At 42.3% G+C, this 23,284-nt stretch overlaps 1 long non-coding RNA gene across 1 annotated transcript; it reads left to right on the top strand.

The window, feature by feature from the left end:
• The first annotated feature begins 14,507 nt into the window (after nucleotides 1-14,507).
• On the top strand, nucleotides 14,508-19,526 carry LOC133147017 (uncharacterized). Its single transcript, XR_009711479.1, has 2 exons — nucleotides 14,508-18,298; nucleotides 18,342-19,526. It is a non-coding gene; the product is annotated as an uncharacterized LOC133147017 (long non-coding RNA).
• Nucleotides 19,527-23,284: the final 3,758 nt, after the last annotated feature.

Consider the following 23,284-nt stretch of genomic DNA (forward strand, 5'->3'; position numbering starts at 1 on the left):
CGCAGTGATAAACTCGGCACTCTAAAGCACCCGAGAGCGTTTTTTTCGATGCCAACCTAACCAGAGTGACGGGAGCGGCACAATTCAGAAAAAGCGCTCAGCTCGCCGAGAAAATGCGATTTAAGCAATAAAATTAAAAATGCTTATAAAACATAAACCAAACGTTGGAGGTGGTCATTTCTTCGTGCGCAGTGAATAACTCGGCACTCTAAAGCACCCGAGAGCGTTTTTTTCGATGCCAACCTAACCAGAGTGACGGGAGCGGCACAATTCAGAAAAATGGCTCAGCTCGCCGAGAAAATGCGATTTAAGCAATAAAATTAAAAATGCTTATAAAACATAAACCAAACGTTGGAGGTGGTCATTTCTTAATGGGCAGTAATAAACTCGGCACTCTAAAGCACCCGAGAGCGTTTTTTTCGATGCCAACCTAACCAGAGTGACGGGAGCGGCACAATTCAGAAAAAGTGCTCAGCTCACCGAGAAAATGCGATTTAAGTAATAAAATTAAAAATGCTTATTAAACATAAACCAAACGTTGGAGGTGGTAATTTCTTCATGCGCAGTGAATAACTCGGCACTCTAAAGCACCCGAGAGCGTTTTTTTCGATGCCAACCTAACCAGAGTGACGGGAGCGGCACAATTCAGAAAAAGTGCTCAGCTCGCCGAGAAAATGCGATTTAAGCAATAAAATTAAAAATGCTTATTAAACATAAACCAAACGTTGGAGGTGGTCATTTCTTCATGCGCAGTGAATAACTCGGCACTCTAAAGCACCCCAGAGCGTTTTTTTCGATGCCAACCTAACCAGAGTGACGGGAGCGGCACAATTCAGAAAAAGTGCTCAGCTCGCCGAGAAAATGCGATTTAAGCAATACAATTAAAAATGCTTATAAAACATAAACCAAACGTTGGATGTGGTCATTTCTTAATGCGCAGTAATAAACTCGGCACTCTAAAGCACCCGAGAGCGTTTTTTTCGATGCCAACCTAACCAGAGTGACGGGAGCGGCACAATTCAGAAAAAGTGCTCAGCTCGCCGAGAAAATGCGATTAAAGCAATAAAATTAAAAATGCTTATTAAACATAAACCAAACGTTGGAGGTGGTCATTTCTTCATGCGCAGTGAATAACTCGGCACTCTAAAGCACCCGAGAGCGTTTTTTTCGATGCCAACCTAACCAGAGTGACGGGAGCGGCACAATTCAGAAAAAGTGCTCAGCTCGCCGAGAAAATGCGATTTAAGCAATAAAATTAAAAATGCTTATAAAACATAAACCAAACGTTGGAGGTGGTCATTTCTTCATGCGCAGTGATAAACTCGGCACTCTAAAGCACCCGAGAGCGTTTTTTTCGATGCCAACCTAACCAGAGTGACGGGAGCGGCACAATTCAGAAAAAGCGCTCAGCTCGCCGAGAAAATGCGATTTAAGCAATAAAATTAAAAATGCTTATAAAACATAAACCAAACGTTGGAGGTGGTCATTTCTTCGTTCGCAGTGAATAACTCGGCACTCTAAAGCACCCGAGAGCGTTTTTTTCGATGCCAACCTAACCAGAGTGACGGGATCGGCACAATTCAGAAAAAGTGCTCAACTCGCCGAGAAAATGCGATTTAAGCAATAAAATTAAAAATGCTTATAAAACATAAACCAAACGTTGGAGGTGGTCATTTCTTAATGCGCAGTAATAAACTCGGCACTCTAAAGCACCCGAGAGCGTTTTTTCGATGCCAACCTAACCAGAGTGACGGGAGCGGCACAATTCAGAAAAAGTGCTCAGCTCACCGAGAAAATGCGATTTAAGCAATAAAATTAAAAATGCTTATTAAACATAAACCAAACGTTGGAGGTGGTCATTTCTTCAAGCGCAGTGAATAACTCGGCACTCTAAAGCACCCGAGAGCGTTTTTTTCGATGCCAACCTAACCAGAGTGACGGGAGCGGCACAATTCAGAAAAAGTGCTCAGCTCGCCGAGAAAATGCGATTTAAGCAATAAAATTAAAAATGCTTATAAAACATAAACCAAACGTTGGAGGTGGTCATTTCTTCATGCGCAGTGATAAACTCGGCACTCTAAAGCACCCGAGAGCGTTTTTTTCGATGCCAACCTAACCAGAGTGACGGGAGCGGCACAATTCAGAAAAAGTGCTCAGCTCGCCGAGAAAATGCGATTTAAGCAATAAAATTAAAAATGCTTATAAAACATAAACCAATCGTTGGAGGTGGTCATTTCTTCATGCGCAGTGATAAACTCGGCACTCTAAAGCACCCGAGAGCGTTTTTTTTCGATGCCAACCTAACCAGAGTGACGGGAGCGGCACAATTCAGAAAAAGTGCTCAGCTCGCCGAGAAAATGCGATTTAAGCAATAAAATTAAAAATGCTTATAAAACATAAACCAAACGTTGGAGGTGGTCATTTCTTCATGCGCAGTGAATAACTCGGCACTCTAAAGCACCCGAGAGCGTTTTTTTCGATGCCAACCTAACCAGAGTGACGGGAGCGGCACAATTCAGAAAAAGTGCTCAGCTCGCCGAGAAAATGCGATTTAAGCAATACAATTAAAAATGCTTATAAAACATAAACCAAACGTTGGATGTGGTCATTTCTTAATGCGCAGTAATAAACTCGGCACTCTAAAGCACCCGAGAGCGTTTTTTTCGATGCCAACCTAACCAGAGTGACGGGAGCGGCACAATTCAGAAAAAGTGCTCAGCTCGCCGAGAAAATGCGATTAAAGCAATAAAATTAAAAATGCTTATTAAACATAAACCAAACGTTGGAGGTGGTCATTTCTTCATGCGCAGTGATAAACTCGGCACTCTAAAGCACCCAAGAGCGTTTTTTTCGATGCCAACCTAACCAGAGTGACGGGAGCGGCACAATTCAGAAAAAGTGCTCAGCTCGCCGAGAAAATGCAATTTAAGCAATAAAATTAAAAATGCTTATAAAACATAAACCAAACGTTGGAGGTGGTCATTTCTTCATGCGCAGTGATAAACTCGGCACTCTAAAGCACCCGAGAGCGTTTTTTTCGATGCCAACCTAACGAGAGTGACGGGAGCGGCACAATTCAGAAAAAGTGCTCAGCTCGCCGAGAAAATGCGATTTAAGCAATAAAATTAAAAATGCTTATAAAACATAAACCAAACGTTGGAGGTGGTCATTTCTTCATGCGCAGTGAATAACTCGGCACTCTAAAGCACCCGAGAGCGTTTTTTCCAATGCCAACCTAACCAGAGTGACGGGAGCGGCACAATTCAGAAAAATTGCTCAGCTCGCCGAGAAAATGCGATTTAAGCAATAAAATTAAAAATGCTTATAAAACATAAACCAAACGTTGGAGGTGGTCATTTCTTAATGCACAGTAATAAACTCGGCACTCTAAAGCACCCGAGAGCGTTTTTTTCGATGCCAACCTAACCAGAGTGACGGGAGCGGCACAATTCAGAAAAAGTGCTCAGCTCGCCGAGAAAATGCGATTTAAGCAATAAAATTAAAAATGCTTATAAAACATAAACCAAACGTTGGAGGTGGTCATTTCTTCATGCGCAGTGATAAACTCGGCACTCTAAAGCACCCGAGAGCGTTTTTTTCGATGCCAACCTAACCAGAGTGACGGGAGCGGCACAATTCAGAAAAAGTGCTCAGCTCGCCGAGAAAATGCGATTTAAGCAATACAATTAAAAATGCTTATAAAACATAAACCAAACGTTGGAGGTGGTCATTTCTTCATGCGCAGTGATAAACTCGGCACTCTAAAGCACCCGAGAGCGTTTTTTTCGATGCCAACCTAACCAGAGTGACGGGAGCGGCACAATTCAGAAAAAGTGCTCAGCTCGCCGAGAAAATGCGATTTAAGCAATAAAATTAAAAATGATTATAAAACATAAACCAAACGTTGGAGGTGGTCATTTCTTCATGCGCAGTGAATAACTCGGCACTCTAAAGCACCCGAGAGCGTTTTTTTCGATGCCAACCTAACCAGAGTGACGGGAGCGGCACAATTCAGAAAAAGTGCTCAGCTCGCCGAGAAAATGCGATTTAAGCAATAAAATTAAAAATGCTTATAAAACATAAACCAAACGTTGGATGTGGTCATTTCTTAATGCGCAGTAATAAACTCGGCACTCTAAAGCACCCGAGAGCGTTTTTTTCGATGCCAACCTAACCAGAGTGACGGGAGCGGCACAATTCAGAAAAAGTGCTCAGCTCGCCGAGAAAATGCGATTTAAGCAATAAAATTAAAAATGCTTATAAAACATAAACCAAACGTTGGAGGTGGTCATTGCTTCATGCGCAGTGATAAACTCGGCACTCTAAAGCACCCGAGAGCGTTTTTTTCGATGCCAACCTAACCAGAGTGACGGGAGCGGCACAATTCAGAAAAAGTGCTCAGCTCGCCGAGAAAATGCGATTTAAGCAATAAAATTAAAAATGCTTATAAAACATAAACCAAACGTTGGAGGTGGTCATTTCTTCATGCGCAGTGAATAACTCGGCACTCTAAAGCACCCGAGAGCGTTTTTTTCGATGCCAACCTAACCAGAGTGACGGGAGCGGCACAATTCAGAAAAAGTGCTCAGCTCGCCGAGAAAATGCGATTTAAGCAATAAAATTAAAAATGCTTATAAAACATAAACCAAACGTTGGAGGTGGTCATTTCTTCATGCGCAGTGATAAACTCGGCACTCTAAAGCACCCGAGAGCGTTTTTTTCGATGCCAACCTAACCAGAGTGACGGGAGCGGCACAATTCAGAAAAAGCGCTCAGCTCGCCGAGAAAATGCGATTTAAGCAATAAAATTAAAAATGCTTATAAAACATAAACCAAACGTTGGAGGTGGTCATTTCTTCATGCGCAGTGATAAACTCGGCACTCTAAAGCACCCGAGAGCGTTTTTTTCGATGCCAACCTAACCAGAGTGACGGGAGCGGCACAATTCAGAAAAAGCGGTCAGCTCGCCGAGAAAATGCGATTTAAGAAATAAAATTAAAAATGCTTATAAAACATAAACCAAACGTTGGAGGTGGTCATTTCTTCATGCGCAGTGATAAACTCGGCACTCTAAAGCACCCGAGAGCGTTTTTTTCGATGCCAACCTAACCAGAGTGACGGGAGCAGCACAATTCAGAAAAAGTGCTCAGCTCGCCGAGAAAATGCGATTTAAGCAATAAAATTAAAAATGCTTATAAAACATAAACCAAACGTTGGAGGTGGTCATTTCTTCATGCGCAGTGAATAACTCGGCACTCTAAAGCACCCGAGAGCGTTTTTTTCGATGCCAACCTAACCAGAGTGACGGGAGCGGCACAATTCAGAAAAAGCGGTCAGCTCGCCGAGAAAATGCGATTTAAGAAATAAAATTAAAAATGCTTATAAAACATAAACCAAACGTTGGAGGTGGTCATTTCTTCATGCGCAGTGATAAACTCGGCACTCTAAAGCACCCGAGAGCGTTTTTTTCGATGCCAACCTAACCAGAGTGACGGGAGCGGCACAATTCAGAAAAAGTGCTCAGCTCGCCGAGAAAATGCGATTTAAGCAATAAAATTAAAAATGCTTATAAAACATAAACCAAACGTTGGAGGTGGTCATTTCTTCATGCGCAGTGATAAACTCGGCACTCTAAAGCACCCGAGAGCGTTTTTTTCGATGCCAACCTAACCAGAGTGACGGGAGCGGCACAATTCAGAAAAAGTGCTCAGCTCGCCGAGAAAATGCGATTTAAGCAATAAAATTAAAAATGCTTATAAAACATAAACCAAACGTTGGAGGTGGTCATTTCTTCATGCGCAGTGATAAACTCGGCACTCTAAAGCACCCGAGAGCGTTTTTTTCGATGCCAACCTAACCAGAGTGACGGGAGCGGCACAATTCAGAAAAAGCGCTCAGCTCGCCGAGAAAATGCGATTTAAGCAATAAAATTAAAAATGCTTATAAAACATAAACCAAACGTTGGAGGTGGTCATTTCTTAATGCGCAGTGATAAACTCGGCACTCTAAAGCACCCGAGAGCGTTTTTTTCGATGCCAACCTAACCAGAGTGACGGGAGCGGCACAATTCAGAAAAAGCGCTCAGCTCGCCGAGAAAATGCGATTTAAGCAATAAAATTAAAAATGCTTATAAAACATAAACCAAACGTTGGAGGTGGTCATTTCTTCATGCGCAGTGAATAACTCGGCACTCTAAAGCACCCGAGAGCGTTTTTTTCGATGCCAACCTAACCAGAGTGACGGGAGCGGCACAATTCAGAAAAAGCGCTCAGCTCGCCGAGAAAATGCGATTTAAGCAATAAAATTAAAAATGCTTATAAAACATAAACCAAACGTTGGAGGTGGTCATTTCTTCATGCGCAGTGATAAACTCGGCACTCTAAAGCACCCGAGAGCGTTTTTTTCGATGCCAACCTAACCAGAGTGACGGGAGCGGCACAATTCAGAAAAAGTACTCAGCTCGACGAGAAAATGTGATTTAAGCAATAAAATTAAAAATGCTTATAAAACATAAACCAAACGTTGGAGGTGGTCATTTCTTCATGCGCAGTGAATAACTCGGCACTCTAAAGCACCCGAGAGCGTTTTGTTCGATGCCAACCTAACCAGAGTGACGGGAGCGGCACAATTCAGAAAAAGTGCTCAGCTCGCCGAGAAAATGCGATTTAAGCAATAAAATTAAAAATGCTTATAAAACATAAACCAAACGTTGGAGGTGGTCATTTCTTCATGCGCAGTGATAAACTCGGCACTCTAAAGCACCCGAGAGCGTTTTTTTCGATGCCAACCTAACCAGAGTGACGGGAGCGGCACAATTCAGAAAAAGCGCTCAGCTCGCCGAGAAAATGCGATTTAAGCAATAAAATTAAAAATGCTTATAAAACATAAACCAAACGTTGGAGGTGGTCATTTCTTCATGCGCAGTGATAAACTCGGCACTCTAAAGCACCCGAGAGCGTTTTTTTCGATGCCAACCTAACCAGAGTGACGGGAGCGGCACAATTCAGAAAAAGTGCTCAGCTCGCCGAGAAAATGCGATTTAAGCAATAAAATTAAAAATGCTTATAAAACATAAACCAAACGTTGGAGGTGGTCATTTCTTCATGCGCAGTGAATAACTCGGCACTCTAAAGCACCCGAGAGCGTTTTTTTCGATGCCAACCTAACCAGAGTGACGGGAGCGGCACAATTCAGAAAAAGTGCTCAGCTCGCCGAGAAAATGCGATTTAAGCAATAAAATTAAAAATGCTTATAAAACATAAACCAAACGTTGGAGGTGGTCATTTCTTCATGCGCAGTGATAAACTCGGCCCCCATAAAACCCGAGAGCGTTTTTTTCGATGCCAACCTAACCAGAGTGACGGGAGCGGCACAATTCAGAAAAAGTGCTCAGCTCGCCGAGAAAATGCGATTTAAGCAATAAAATTAAAAATGCTTATAAAACATAAACCAAACGTTGGAGGTGGTCATTTCTTCATGCGCAGTGATAAACTCGGCACTCTAAAGCACCCGAGAGCGTTTTTTTCGATGCCAACCTAACCAGAGTGACGGGAGCGGCACAATTCAGAAAAAGTGCTCAGCTCGCCGAGAAAATGCGATTTAAGCAATAAAATTAAAAATGCTTATTACACATAAACCAAACGTTGGAGGTGGTCATTTCTTCATGCGCAGTGAATAACTCGGCACTCTAAAGCACCCGAGAGCGTTTTTTTCGATGCCAACCTAACCAGAGTGACGGGAGCGGCACAATTCAGAAAAAGTGCTCAGCTCGCCGAGAAAATGCGATTTAAGCAATACAATTGAAAATGCTTATAAAACATAAACCAAACGTTGGAGGTGGTCATTTCTTCATGCGCAGTGATAAACTCGGCACTCTAAAGCACCCGAGACCGTTTTTTTCGATGCCAACCTAACCAGAGTGACGGGAGCGGCACAATTCAGAAAAAGTGCTCAGCTCGCCGAGAAAATGCGATTTAAGCAATAAAATTAAAAATGCTTATAAAACATAAACCAAACGTTGGATGTGGTCATTTCTTAATGCGCAGTAATAAACTCGGCACTCTAAAGCACCCGAGAGCGTTTTTTTCGATGCCAACCTAACCAGAGTGACGGGAGCGGCACAATTCAGAAAAAGTGCTCAGCTCGCCGAGAAAATGCGATTTAAGCAATAAAATTAAAAATGCTTATTAAACATAAACCAAACGTTGGAGGTGGTCATTTCTTCATGCGCAGTGATAAACTCGGCACTCTAAAGCACCCGAGAGCGTTTTTTTCGATGCCAACCTAACCAGAGTGACGGGAGCGGCACAATTCAGAAAAAGTGCTCAGCTCGCCGAGAAAATGCGATTTAAGCAATACAATTAAAAATGCTTATAAAACATAAACCAAACGTTGGAGGTGGTCATTTCTTAATGCGCAGTAATAAACTCGGCACTCTAAAGCACCCGAGAGCGTTTTTTTCGATGCCAACCTAACCAGAGTGACGGGAGCGGCACAATTCCGAAAAAGCGCTCAGCTCGCCGAGAAAATGCGATCTAAGCAATAAAATTAAAAATGCTTATAAAACATAAACCAAACGTTGGAGGTGGTCATTTCTTCATGCGCAGTGATAAACTCGGCACTCTAAAGCACCCGAGAGCGTTTTTTTTGATGCCAACCTAACCAGAGTGACGGGAGCGGCACAATTCAGAAAAAGCGCTCAGCTCGCCGAGAAAATGCGATTTAAGCAATAAAATTAAAAATGCTTATAAAACATAAACCAAACGTTGGAGGTGGTCATTTCTTCATGCGCAGTGATAAACTCGGCACTCTAAAGCACCCGAGAGCGTTTTTTTCGATGCCAACCTAACCAGAGTGACGGGAGCGGCACAATTCAGAAAAAGTGCTCAGCTCGCCGAGAAAATGCGATTTAAGCAATAAAATTAAAAATGCTTATTAAACATAAACCAAACGTTGGAGGTGGTCATTTCTTCATGCGCAGTGAATAACTCGGCACTCTAAAGCACCCGAGAGCGTTTTTTTCGATGCCAACCTAACCAGAGTGACGGATGCGGCACAATTCAGAAAAAGTGCTCAGCTCGCCGAGAAAATGCGATTTAAGCAATAAAATCAAAAATGCTTATAAAACATAAACCAAACGTTGGAGGTGGTCATTTCTTCATGCGCAGTAATAAACTCGGCACTCTAAAGCACCCGAGAGCGTTTTTTTCGATGCCAACCTAACCAGAGTGACGGGAGCGGCACAATTCAGAAAAAGTGCTCAGCTCGCCGAGAAAATGCGATTTAAGCAATAAAATTAAAAATGCTTATTAAACATAAACCAAACGTTGGAGGTGGTCATTTCTTCATGCGCAGTGAATAACTCGGCACTCTAAAGCACCCGAGAGCGTTTTTTTCGATGCCAACCTAACCAGAGTGACGGGAGCGGCACAATTCAGAAAAAGTGCTCAGCTCGCCGAGAAAATGCGATTTAAGCAATAAAATTAAAAATGCTTATAAAACATAAACCAAACGTTGGAGGTGGTCATTTCTTCATGCGCAGTGATAAACTCGGCACTCTAAAGCACCCGAGACTGTTTTTTTCGATGCCAACCTAACCAGAGTGACGGGAGCGGCACAATTCAGAAAAAGCGCTCAGCTCGCCGAGAAAATGCGATTTAAGCAATAAAATTAAAAATGCTTATAAAACATAAACCAAACGTTGGAGCTGGTCATTTCTTAATGCGCAGTGATAAACTCGGCACTCTAAAGCACCCGAGAGCGTTTTTTTCGATGCCAGCCTAACCAGAGTGACGGGAGCGGCACATTTCAGAAAAAGTGCTCAGCTCGCCGAGAAAATGCGATTTAAGCAATAAAATTAAAAATGCTTATAAAACATAAACCAAACGTTGGAGGTGGTCATTTCTTCATGCGCAGTGAATAACTCGGCACTCTAAAGCACCCGAGAGCGTTTTTTTCGATGCCAACCTAACCAGAGTGACGGGAGCGGCACAATTCAGAAAAAGTGCTCAGCTCGCCGAGAAAATGCGATTTAAGCAATAAAATTAAAAATGCTTATAAAACATAAACCAAACGTTGGAGCTGGTCATTTCTTAATGCGCAGTGATAAACTCGGCACTCTAAAGCACCCGAGAGCGTTTTTTTCGATGCCAACCTAACCAGAGTGACGGGAGCGGCACAATTCAGAAAAAGTGCTCAGCTCGCCGAGAAAATGCGATTTAAGCAATAAAATTAAAAATGCTTATTAAACATAAACCAAACGTTGGAGGTGATCATTTCTTCATGCGCAGTGAATAACTCGGCACTCTAAAGCACCCGAGAGCGTTGTTTTCGATGCCAACCTAACCAGAGTGACGGGAGCGGCACAATTCAGAAAAAGTGCTCAGCTCGCCGAGAAAATGCGATTTAAGCAATAAAATTAAAAATGCTTATAAAACATAAACCAAACGTTGGAGGTGGTCATTTATTAATGCGCAGTAATAAACTCGGCACTCTAAAGCACCCGAGAGCGTTTTTTTCGATGCCAACCTAACCAGAGTGACGGGAGCGGCACAATTCCGAAAAAGCGCTCAGCTCGCCGAGAAAATGCGATCTAAGCAATAAAATTAAAAATGCTTATAAAACATAAACCAAACGTTGGAGGTGGTCATTTCTTCATGCGCAGTGAATAACTCGGCACTCTAAAGCACCCGAGAGCGTTTTTTTCGATGCCAACCTAACCAGAGTGACGGGAGCGGCACAATTCAGAAAAAGTGCTCAGCTCACCGAGAAAATGCGATTTAAGCAATAAAATTAAAAATGCTTAATAAACCAAACGTTGGAGGTGGTCATTTCTTCATGCGCAGTGATAAACTCGGCACTCTAAAGCACCCGAGAGCTTTTTTTTCGATGCCAACCTAACCAGAGTGACGGGAGCGGCACAATTCAGAAAAAGCGCTCAGCTCGCCGAGAAAATGCGATTTAAGCAATAAAATTAAAAATGCTTATAAAACATAAACTAAACGTTGGATGTGGTCATTTCTTCATGCGCAGTGAATAACTCGGCACTCTAAAGCACCCGAGAGCGTTTTTTTCGATGCCAACCTAACCAGGGTGACGGGAGCGGCACAATTCAGAAAAAGTGCTCAGCTCGCCGAGAAAATGCGATTTAAGCAATATAATTAAAAATGCTTATAAAACATAAACCAAACGTTGGAGGTGGTCATTTCTTCATGCGCAGGGAATAACTCGGCACTCTAAAGCACCCGAGAGCGTTTTTTTCGATGCCAACCTAACCAGAGTGACGGGAGCGCACAATTCAGAAAAAGTGCTCAGCTCGCCGAGAAAATGCGATTTAAGCAATAAAATTAAAAATGCTTATAAAACATAAACCAAACGTTGGAGGTGGTCATTTCTTCATGCGCAGTGAATAACTCGGCACTCTAAAGCACCCGAGAGCGTTTTTTTCGATGCCAACCTAACCAGAGTGACGGGAGCGGCACAATTCAGAAAAAGCGCTCAGCTCGCCGAGAAAATGCGATTTGAGCAATAAAATTAAAAATGCTTATAAAACATAAACCAAACGTTGGAGGTGGTCATTTCTTCATGCGCAGTGATAAACTCGGCACTCTAAAGCACCCGAGAGCGTTTTTTTCGATGCCAACCTAACCAGAGTGACGGGAGCGGCACAATTCAGAAAAAGCGCTCAGCTCGCCGAGAAAATGCGATTTAAGCAATAAAATTAAAAATGCTTATAAAACATAAACCAAACGTTGGAGGTGGTCATTTCTTCATGCGCAGTGATAAACTCGGCACTCTAAAGCACCCGAGAGCGTTTTTTTCGATGCCAACCTAACCAGAGTGACGGGAGCGGCACAATTCAGAAAAAGTGCTCAGCTCGCCGAGAAAATGCGATTTAAGCAATAAAATTAAAAATGCTTATAAAACATAAACCAAACGTTGGAGGTGGTCATTTCTTCATGCGCAGTGATAAACTCGGCACTCTAAAGCACCCGAGAGCGTTTTTTCGATGCCAACCTAACCAGAGTGACGGGAGCGGCACAATTCAGAAAAAGTGCTCAGCTCGCCGAGAAAATACGATTTAAGCAATACAATTAAAAATGCTTATTAAACATAAACCAAACGTTGGAGGTGGTCATTTCTTCATGCGCAGTGATAAACTCGGCACTCTAAAGCACCCAAGAGCGTTTTTTTCGATGCCAACCTAACCAGAGTGACGGGAGCGGCACAATTCAGAAAAAGTGCTCAGCTCGCCGAGAAAATGCGATTTAAGCAATAAAATTAAAAATGCTTATAAAACATAAACCAAACGTTGGAGGTGGTCATTTCTTCATGCGCAGTGAATAACTCGGCACTCTAAAGCACCCGAGAGCGTTTTTTTCGATGCCAACCTAACCAGAGTGACGGGAGCGGCACCATTCAGAAAAAGCGCTCAGCTCGCCGAGAAAATGCGATTTAAGCAATAAAATTAAAAATGCTTATAAAACATAAACCAAACGTTGGAGGTGGTCATTTCTTCATGCGCAGTGATAAACCCGGCACTCTAAAGCACCCGAGAGCGTTTTTTTCGATGCCAACCTAACCAGAGTGACGGGAGCGGCACAATTCAGAAAAAGCGCTCAGCTCGCCGAGAAAATGCGATTTAAGCAATAAAATTAAAAATGCTTATAAAACATAAACCAAACGTTGGAGGTGGTCATTTCTTCATGCGCAGTGATAAACTCGGCACTCTAAAGCACCCGAGAGCGTTTTTTTCGATGTAAAGGGAAATGTACTTTCGGCAGTTTGCAAACACATTTGATTAAGGCTCCGTTAGACACATATAACCATATCAATATAATTTCTAGTAGTAGTGTGGTTGCTTAATAAGTGGAAAGGAATGTGCAGGCTACATGAATTTGTTTTCTTCAAAGTATTGTGGAACAGGAGGTCCGGAAAGGGAGCATATCTCAAGGCCGATGGGAACGCGAAAAACAACTCGTCTTTGTGGTCCAGACACCTGTGCTGAGCAGGGGAAAACCCAAACGAGGAGGAGATGACCACAGACCATCGACCAATCACCACACAATCTTTTGCATGTTTGAATATTCATATTGTGTTTCTTTAAAACTGGGCAACCCGGAAGAATGTGTCGTCTTTCTGGTCACGAAGGCACACGAGTTTTTGTGTTAAGGACCCAAGACCCAGGCGCCTGTATTAGCTTGCTTTGTCAAGATTAAACAATTGGTAAATTCGGTCTGATTGATCTACTGGTCTTCTCTTTGACAGAACGAACTCGCAAAATTGTTAGGTGCGCCAGTGTGTGGATTAGAACATAGCAATTTTTGTGTTAAGTGTTGATCACAATTTGGAGTCAGATCAATAGCTAAAATCCGTATCCTAACAGTTTCTTGGTGACCCCGACGTGATGTCAAGAGAAGGGTTATTGACAACTCGTGGTCTGTGTCCAAGTCATCGGACAGTTAGTCTGGGACAGCTGTCTCCCGGTCGGCGTACCGTTGGAATAAAGAATATGTGCACAACGTTGAGCTAATACGACGTCTCCTAAACCGATGAGGTAAGCAGAATACCTGTTACTATATGTCGAAATTTTGCAAATTGAAATAGGAAATTTAAGAGGAGACTGTCGTTCAGATCAAATAAGGTGTGCAAGCAATTAGAAACAGTTAAATTCCGTGGTGGGAGTGCGGGCTCCTCTGTTCTTTTAGAAACAGTTAAATTCCGTGGTGGGAGTGCGGGCTCCTCTGTTCTTTGAGAAACAGTTAAACTCCGTGGTGGGAGTGCGGGCTCCTCTGTTCTTTGAGAAACAGTTAAATTCCGTGGTGGGAGGGCGGACTCCTCTGTTTCGCTTCGTCGTGGCGGACAAGGGTGCGGTGACGATCGCATTCAAATAGCTGGGGTGCTTGTGAGATCCCCGAGGAGAAGTGAGGCCTCCTCAAAAAGTATCCGGTGGTAACAGTTCCTCCTGTGAGAGACCAGACCGCTAAAATATCCAAAATGTGCAACCAAATTGGGGGGAGTGTGTGTGTGATGAGAGGAATGAATGGAGTGAGATTGAGAGGAATGTATGCTAATGTGGAAGTGCAAATTGTGAGCTACATGAGAGATGGATTTGAATCCCTTTGTCTGTGTGTTCTGTGTATGTGCGTAATCTCTGTAAAAGTTTGTGTCAGTCTATCGTCGTTCGTCTGAGCTCTGCGCGAGCACTTTGTGTATTGGCGTGCGTGCCGTGCGGATGCGTGTGTGTATGTGCGGTTGTGTGCGCGCTCGCTGTGTGTGCGTTTATGTGTACATGTGTGGTTGCGGGCGTGTGAGGAGGAAGATGGGATGGATCAGAGAATGTTCAAAAAAAAGGAGGGGGCCCGTTCGGCTCATACCGGCGAGGGTGGGGGCCAGCGGGACGTGCGGGCCTGGCCAGATTGTGACGTCAACATTGATACAATGTTGAGGAGAAGTGAGAGAAGAGAGGGGGGCTAACTTGTAAATAGAGATGAGATAATTGTTCAATTGATGGGAGTTAATAATTATCCAAATTTTAGTCACATGTTTTGAGGGACCACAGCAACAACATTGTATTTGCAGGCCATTAATTTAGTTGGTGATGACAGTGTTTAGATAAGTAGATTGTTTTATCAAAAAATGTGAGAGTGAAGGAGGAGGTTTGATTTGTAATCTGGCATTTGGGTGCCACTTTTAAGAGTCTGTGCAGGAGCATAGATTGTTTTGGTTGTTTTTAAAGATATATTTAACAGTTTATTTCGGTGCAGTAAGGATATAGCAGTTTTGAAAGACTTAAAATCGAAAGCAAAATTACATTTTAATTCTGACATATGCCAGCTAACATGAGGATGGCAAATAAATAAATGAATAAATACTAGGTCAAATGTGGCATGTGTTTTAAATTGGGCGATAAGACATTCACTTTCAAGCACTATAATTTAGCGCTGCTGACAACAATAACTTATGAGATGGTAAATCAAGGAGGAGTGTCATAGTTGGAACACAGGGGCTGTATGACCTATAGATTGAACAATAACATTCACCGCATATACAACCATGTTGGTAGATTGTTAAATTACATTACAGTTTATTACAAAAGATTTCGGAACTTTATTTGATGATAAACACTGGAACGAGGAGTTTAGCCGTGTTAATGGGTAGGGTGGATGGATTGCTCAGAAGAAAAAAAGCATTTGATAAGGGCGGCTTGATAGTAAGATGATGAGTGTGCGCAACTGATAGGATACAAAATGTTAATAGGAAGATTTGGGGTGTAAGGAACAAATACTACACAGGAAGACTGATAACACAAAGATAGTTTTGTTAAATTTGTGTCCCAGTGTGTTCTTCCCTAGCGCGTGGCACGATTCCTGAACTGAGTCCTCTTACTCCACTGGCTGTCTCAAAATCAACAGAGGACTGTCCCTGGTCATGAGACACCTTTGACCTTTGGGAGAACAACAGAAACTGCTATCATGCTTGAAGGGGGCAAGCACAGCTTTTCACAGGACAAGAACCATACAGTTGGTGGAATACACACAGTTGCAGATCAAAAAGACTGAAAGAACAAAGACAAGATGGACGCATTTGAGAGTGGCGGATGATCCAGCCCTGAATCATCATCATGAGAATCTAAGAGGAGAGGCTGCTAAAGACTTGCATGAGTCACACGAAGTCAAACTGGACACATTGCTAAAGACTGCTGAAGCATTACAAAGTTGGTGGAGTGTGGGACAAAAGGGATGGAAGTGTGTTTGGGTGCTGGGGCGGACATATCTGAGGAGTTTTGATAAAAGAGGGAATAATAAGGCTGCTTATTGACACTGAAACGGGGATAACAACAAAATACATAGATATGGACAGCGAAGATGCATTAATAATAACAAATCATACGACAGCGTGATCAGAAACTTTGCAAAGTGGATATTGATCGATAGAAATTAAATTTATCAAAACGACAGAATTTAATTATACATCAATTGCGACAATTGATTTAAATGACACTTTATGATAGGCATTTATGGTTAGGGTTAACAATCCATCCATCCATCCATCCATCCATTACTGGTGCGGCTTGTCCTTACGAGGGTCACGGAGGATTAACAGTAATAACTAGAATTTGTAATTTTTGGAGAAATTGTGTGTGAAGGTGAAGAGGCTGAATACAAAATCGGGGAATGCTACAAGATTATGTTTAAATTTAGAACGTGTTAAATTGGTCAGAAAATGGATGAAAATTTCGAAAGAATTTCGCAAAATTGGGCGTGAATTTTGAAGTTGAAAATTTGAAATTTTTCACAAGTGGGAAGTTTTGGAATAGGTGGGCATAAGATGAACAGTTAAAAAATTTGAAACAGGTTGAGTCAGTGAAAAAATAATTAGAAATTAGAAGGAAAAAAGGAAATTTTGCAAAATGTTGCCGCAATGTTGAAAGTGGAAATGGGAAGTTTTAAGCTAGAAAGTGAGAGAAGGTGAATTGGAAAGTGAAAGAAGGTTAATTGGAGGAATTATGTGGAAGAAAATGAGAAATATTGAATGTGCCATGAAGAATGAATGGTGAAATATTGGCTTAAAATTTGTAAATTTCTCGAAAATCGTAAATATTTAGAATATTTGGTATTAATATTTGGAATGTGTTAAAAGTGGAATGAAGTGAATCAGACAATTTAAAGTACAGGAACAATAAGTGTGAGGGCCACAATGATGATCATGACAGCAAAAATATTCCTAATTGGTTTTGATAGGTAGAAAGGGGGAGCGTGGAAGGTTTTCAAACTTTGTGATATAGCGTGACTCCATTATCAAAAGTAAGCATTTAATTTTAAGAATTGGCATCAACAAAAATGAGAACGATAATCTTCAAGGTGATAGCGTAAGTGGCAGGAGGAAGCTGTGTATATTGTTTTTAAACATTATTTTTGGTATCATTATTTTTTAGGAGGGTCAGTTATGCTTGTGAGAAGATGACTGAGGGAACAAGGTAACAGTAAAAGGGAGTGCTCTATAAATTGTTGGTTCTTTGCCAGAGGTAGTTATTTGGAGGGATGAATTTAAACGGAAAGCAAAATGGAACTGTTTAGTAGAAGAAATATGGGAATGTGGAAATATTGAAGTTACAGCTCAACACAAAGTGTCAAATAGTCTAAGTGAGAGATGTGAGCAAACTAAATGGGGAGTTAAATCATGTTCCAGCATTATGCATATTGGCAAACGAGGAGAGGACAGGAAACCAGACAATTAGATATTAATTTTGGATTTAAAATAAAAAAGGGAAATTTTAATTGAGGAGAATATTTTGTGTAGGGACGGTTCCTTTTTACAATTTAATATTGTATGTTTTTCTGTGTGTGTTGTGGAATGACAGTTTGTCTGTAATGGTGTATGAATGTCAAGTCTGTGCTTGTGGTGTGGTGTTTGTGTATTGTGAATGGTTGACATGATTCAAAGTTGGGGTGATGTGATCACAGCAGAGGATAACATTCCTCTCACCTGAAAAATATAAAGATACTACAGATTTGAAAGAGCATGATTGATCAGGACTAATTTTTGACTAAATATGGGTTTAGGATTACTCAGGGGCACCATCGACAACAAAACAGTGCGATGGAGAAGGCCCATTTCAGTAATATGGTTAGACAAGACAGAACTGTTATGGAACATTAAGACTTTGGACGATTTGATGTGTGACGACTTTGAGCTCACCCGACGGGGTGACGGACTAGGTGGACAGTGACCAAGTGTTTGACGCTTGAGCTTGCTTGCGACAAGTGCACGCTCTGCTTTGTTTTTCTGTGTGACTTAATTTTTTGCAGCAGCAACAGCCACCAGCCAAGGAGCGGATTGCGCGCTGCTTGCGTAACTTGTTTTCGTTCTTGCAGGTTGTCGATTGCGTTCGTGGAAAATTTGTATTGAATTTACAAGAATATGTTAACCCTTGCCCTTTTGGTTTTTATGATGAACTTGTTGATGACATGGTTTTCAGGACATGATCCGCGGGCGCCAGGATTCATTTTATGACTGTTTTTATTCTGATACTTGATGTCTGTTTTTGTACAAATGTCCGCTGTCAGCAGGGCTATAAGCTCACTGACAGGAGTGCGATGATTTTTGTTTGTGTCGCCGAGCGTGTGGTGGACGAGCTAGAGGTTCCGCGGGCCTGACTACAATGAGTGTGGTGATGAGAGGGGATGCTTAGCAGGTTCCTTTTGATACATAATGACACATTGGGTGAATGTGTCAAAAGGGGGAGTGGTAAGATAGAATTGGGTGAGTAGGTTGTAAAATACAAATGGGTGAGTAGGTTTCAATTTGTAATTTTGATATCCAAAGAATTGGGTGAGTAGGTTGTAAAATACAAATGGGCGAGTAGGTTTCAATTTGTAATTTTGATATCCAAAGTTTTTTTTCCAAATCCACTTGTTTTTAAGCTTTAACAGGACATGCCAGAATTCAACTAGCAGTGATGGAAGGAGCAGAGGAAGACCAGTGACAACTGGTTGTGGTGTGGTGACAACAAATTATAGCATCACTTGCCAAAGGATGCATAGGGTATCTGTGCCCTCGTGTCTTTGATAATGCCTGTAGTGGTTGTCCCCATTGAAACACAGAATCTCAATTGGAACATGGAGTCCCCACTGGCGGGGCTCCTGAAGTGAGCCAAAAGAGACGTCTTGCCCCCATGGTTGAGCGACAACGATCCAACATATATTGACGCCATAGGTGTGCCAGATAAGTATGAATTCGTTAATCAAGTGTCCTCGGGATTCAAAAGCATTTTCCTATGGATCACCCCCAATAAAAATGTATCATTTACAGCGGTCCATGAACAATTGGCATTGATGTCGTTCCAAAATAGAATTGCGTTGGACATGCTATTGGCTAAGGAACATGGTGTGTGCGGAATGTTTGGTGATGCATGTTGTACTTTCATCCCCAACAACACAGCGCCAGGGGGCCGACTGACCCAGGCGGGAAGAAAGGACCGACAGCATGCTGGTCGCTGCTTGCTAGAGTAACGGGTGATGACCTCATAAATGAGGTCATGAGAGGGAATAAAGGGAAATGTACTTTCGGCAGTTTGCAAACACATTTGATTAAGGCTCCGTTAGACACATATAACCATATCAATATAATTTCTAGTAGTAGTGTGGTTGCTTAATAAGTGGAAAGGAATGTGCAGGCTACATGAATTTGTTTTCTTCAAAGTATTGTGGAACAGGAGGTCCGGAAAGGGAGCATATCTCAAGGCCGATGGGAACGCGAAAAACAACTCGTCTTTGTGGTCCAGACACCTGTGCTGAGCAGGGGAAAACCCAAACGAGGAGGAGATGACCACAGACCATCGACCAATCACCACACAATCTTTTGCATGTTTGAATATTCATATTGTGTTTCTTTAAAACTGGGCAACCCGGAAGAATGTGTCGTCTTTCTGGTCACGAAGGCACACGAGTTTTTGTGTTAAGGACCCAAGACCCAGGCGCCTGTATTAGCTTGCTTTGTCAAGATTAAACAATTGGTAAATTCGGTCTGATTGATCTACTGGTCTTCTCTTTGACAGAACGAACTCGCAAAATTGTTAGGTGCGCCAGTGTGTGGATTAGAACATAGCAATTTTTGTGTTAAGTGTTGATCACAATTTGGAGTCAGATCAATAGCTAAAATCCGTATCCTAACAGATGCCAACCTAACCAGAGTGACGGGAGCGGCACATTTCAGAAAAAGCGCTCAGCTCGCCGAGAAAATGCGATTTAAGCAATAAAATTAAAAATGCTTATAAAACATAAACCAAACGTTGGAGGTGGTCATTTCTTCATGCGCAGTGATAAACTCGGCACTCTAAAGCACCCGAGAGCGTTTTTTTCGATGCCAACCTAACCAGAGTGACGGGAGCGGCACAATTCAGAAAAAGTGCTCAGCTCGCCGAGAAAATGCGATTTAAGCAATAAAATTAAAAATGCTTATAAAACATAAACCAAACGTTGGAGGTGGTCATTTCTTAATGCGCAGTAATAAACTCGGCACTCTAAAGCACCCGAGAGCGTTTTTTTCGATGCCAACCTAACCAGAGTGACGGGAGCGGCACAATTCAGAAAAAGTGCTCAGCTCGCCGAGAAAATGCGATTTAAGCAATAAAATTAAAAATGCTTATAAAACATAAACCAAACGTTGGAGGTGGTCATTTCTTCATGCGCAGTGATAAACTCGGCACTCTAAAGCACCCGGGAGCGTTTTTTTCGATGCCAACCTAACCAGAGTGACGGGAGCGGCACAATTCAGAAAAAGTGCTCAGCTCGCCGAGAAAATGCGATTTAAGCAATAAAATTAAAAATGCTTATTAAATATAAACCAAACGTTGGAGGTGGTCATTTCTTCATGCGCAGTGATAAACTCGGCACTCTAAAGCACCCGAGAGCGTTTTTTTTCGATGCCAACCTAACCAGAGTGACGGGAGCGGCACAATTCAGAAAAAGTGCTCAGCTCGCCGAGAAAATGCGATTTAAGCAATAAAATTAAAAATGCTTATAAAACATAAACCAAACGTTGGAGGTGGTCATTTCTTCATGCGCAGTGAATAACTCGGCACTCTAAAGCACCCGAGAGCGTTTTTTTCGATGCCAACCTAACCAGAGTGACGGGAGCGGCACAATTCAGAAAAAGTGCTCAGCTCGCCGAGAAAATGCGATTTAAGCAATAAAATTAAAAATGCTTATAAAACATAAACCAAACGTTGGAGGTGGTCATTTTTTCATGCGCAGTGATAAACTCGGCACTCTAAAGCACCCGAGAGCGTTTTTTTCGATGCCAACCTAACCAGAGTGACGGGAGCGGCACAATTCAGAAAAAGTGCTCAGCTCGCCGAGAAAATGCGATTTAAGCAATAAAATTAAAAATGCTTATAAAACATAAACCAAACGTTGGAGGTGGTCATTTCTTAATGCGCAGTAATAAACTCGGCACTCTAAAGCACCCGAGAGCGTTTTTTTCGATGCCAACCTAACCAGAGTGACGGGAGCGGCACAATTCAGAAAAAGTGCTCAGCTCGCCGAGAAAATGCGATTTAAGCAATAAAATTAAAAATGCTTATAAAACATAAACCAAACGTTGGAGGTGGTCATTTCTTCATGCGCAGTGATAAACTCGGCACTCTAAAGCACCCGGGAGCGTTTTTTTCGATGCCAACCTAACCAGAGTGACGGGAGCGGCACAATTCAGAAAAAGTGCTCAGCTCGCCGAGAAAATGCGATTTAAGCAATCAAATTAAAAATGCTTATAAAACATAAACCAAACGTTGGAGGTGGTCATTTCTTCATGCGCAGTGATAAACTCGGCACTCTAAAGCACCCCAGAGCGTTTTTTTCGATGCCAACCTAACCAGAGTGACGGGAGCGGCACAATTCAGAAAAAGCGCTCAGCTCGCCGAGAAAATGCGATTTAAGCAGTAAAATTAAAAATGCTTATAAAACATAAACCAAACGTTGGAGGTGGTCATTTCTTCATGCGCAGTGAATAACTCGGCACTCTAAAGCACCCGAGAGCGTTTTTTTCGATGCCAACCTAACCAGAGTGACGGGAGCGGCACAATTCAGAAAAAGTGCTCAGCTCGCCGAGAAAATGCGATTTAAGCAATAAAATTAAAAATGCTTATAAAACATAAACCAAACGTTGGAGGTGGTCTTTTCTTCATGCGCAGTGAATAACTCGGCACTCTAAAGCACCCGAGAGCGTTTTTTTCGATGCCAACCTAACCAGAGTGACGGGAGCGGCACAATTCAGAAAAAGCGCTCAGCTCGCCGAGAAAATGCGATTTAAGCAATAAAATTAAAAATGCTTATAAAACATAAACCAAAAGGTGGTCATTTCTTCATGCGCAGTGAATAACTCGGCACTCTAAAGCACCCGAGAGCGTTTTTTTCGATGCCAACCTAACCAGAGTGACGGGAGCGGCACAATTCAGAAAAAGTGCTCAGCTCGCCGAGAAAATGCGATTTAAGCAATACAATTAAAAATGCTTAACCAAACGTTGGAGGTGGTCATTTCTTCATGCGCAGTGATAAACTCGGCACTCTAAAGCACCCGAGAGCGTTTTTTTCGATGCCAACCTAACCAGAGTGACGGGAGCGGCACAATTCAGAAAAAGTGCTCAGCTCGCCGAGAAAATGCGATTTAAGCAATAAAATTAAAAATGCTTATTAAACATAAACCAAACGTTGGAGGTGGTCATTTCTTCATGCGCAGTGAATAACTCGGCACTCTAAAGCACCCGAGAGCGTTTTTTTCGATGCCAACCTAACCAGAGTGACGGGAGCAGCACAATTCAGAAAAAGCGCTCAGCTCGCCGAGAAAATGCGATTTAAGCAATAAAATTAAAAATGCTTATAAAACATAAACCAAACGTTGGAGGTGGTCATTTCTTAATGCGCAGTAATAAACTCGGTACTCTAAAGCACCCGAGAGCGTTTTTTTCGATGCCAACCTAACCAGAGTGACGGGAGCGGCACAATTCAGAAAAAGTGCTCAGCTCGCCGAGAAAATGCGATTTAAGCAATAAAATTAAAAATGCTTATTAAACATAAACCAAACGTTGGAGGTGGTCATTTCTTCATGCGCAGTGAATAACTCGGCACTCTAAAGCACCCGAGAGCGTTTTTTTCGATGCCAACCTAACCAGAGTGACAGGAGCGGCACAATTCTGAAAAAGTGCTCAGCTCGCCGAGAAAATGCGATTTAAGCAATAAAATTAAAAATGCTTATAAAACATAAACCAAACGTTGGAGGTGGTCATTTCTTCATGCGCAGTGAATAACTCGGCACTCTAAAGCACCCGAGAGCGTTTTTTTCGATGCCAACCTAACCAGAGTGACGGGAGCGGCACAATTCAGAAAAAGTGCTCAGCTCGCCGAGAAAATGCGATTTAAGCAATAAAATTAAAAATGCTTATAAAACATAAACCAAACGTTGGAGGTGGTCATTTCTTAATGCGCAGTAATAAACTCGGTACTCTAAAGCACCCGAGAGCGTTTTTTTCGATGCCAACCTAACCAGAGTGACGGGAGCGGCACAATTCAGAAAAAGTGCTCAGCTCGCCGAGAAAATGCGATTTAAGCAATAAAATTAAAAATGCTTATTAAACATAAACCAAACGTTGGAGGTGGTCATTTCTTCATGCGCAGTGAATAACTCGGCACTCTAAAGCACCCGAGAGCGTTTTTTTCGATGCCAACCTAACCAGAGTGACAGGAGCGGCACAATTCTGAAAAAGTGCTCAGCTCGCCGAGAAAATGCG

Source organism: Syngnathus typhle, unplaced genomic scaffold (genome assembly GCF_033458585.1).
Source record: "Syngnathus typhle isolate RoL2023-S1 ecotype Sweden unplaced genomic scaffold, RoL_Styp_1.0 HiC_scaffold_26, whole genome shotgun sequence".
Lineage (NCBI taxonomy): Eukaryota > Metazoa > Chordata > Actinopteri > Syngnathiformes > Syngnathidae > Syngnathus > Syngnathus typhle.